Genomic DNA, 884 nt, shown 5'->3' on the forward strand with positions numbered 1-884 from the left:
TATATTGGGCGTGTTTGTGTGTGTGCGCGTGGGAGGGGGGAGAGGGGGCTTAGTGCGAGTGCTGCGAGGTGAGACTGACTCCACGGGGACAAGTGGTGAGAGTGACAGTCGAGCCGTAGGAAATTAGGAAAACAAAAAGCAACAGCAGGACTTGATAGCTTCCAAACAGTGCAAATTGACATAATCATAGGAAACTGTAACGGCACTTTTACCAGTGTGCACTTATTTGCACTGTGAAAATTGAGTTGAGGTATAGCATTTCATCGTCACGGATAAAATTTGGTTTCCACAGCCCCACAAATTTTCATCGGTTTCGCATTTGGTTCTCTGGACTAAAAGGTCTTCCGGGTGCTTTCACACTACCAACACTGACCTAGAAAACAACTAACAATATATATCTTTATTGTTTTACTCAATATTGTACGAGAGAAGGAGAGCGAGCGAGAGTGAGTCCGCTGCACCAGTTACGAGAATCAGCAGGTCGCAACTGCTACTCGGCATTCAGCATCCTGAAGCACTTTCGCACTGGGCACGGCAAAAGAGTGGGGAGAGAGGTGAGCATCCAGTGCAGTTGGTTGTGAATACTTTTACGAGACGCGAAGCGAGCGGCGATTGAAAATGCTCCGGAAGGCACGGGACCCTCCCCCGCCCCCCAGAAAGCGAAGAAAATTAGAAAGAAAAAAGAATTATGTGAGGGAAAACCAGGTAAAAGATGTAAGGAAAAGGGAAATACTCGTTTCAAAGAAACGGCAAAAGAGGTCGGTCGGTCGCGCTCTCCTGCTGCTCTTACCTTTCGGCGGGAGCGAGGTCAAAGCAAAGCCGAGGTTTCCCGCCGCCCCATGTGACCCCGCCAAAGCCGAAGGGTGGGAAAGAAGGGGGGGGGG

Source organism: Frankliniella occidentalis, unplaced genomic scaffold (genome assembly GCF_000697945.3).
Source record: "Frankliniella occidentalis isolate FOCC.00 unplaced genomic scaffold, Focc_3.1 Scaffold5, whole genome shotgun sequence".
In the NCBI taxonomy this organism is placed as follows: domain Eukaryota; kingdom Metazoa; phylum Arthropoda; class Insecta; order Thysanoptera; family Thripidae; genus Frankliniella; species Frankliniella occidentalis.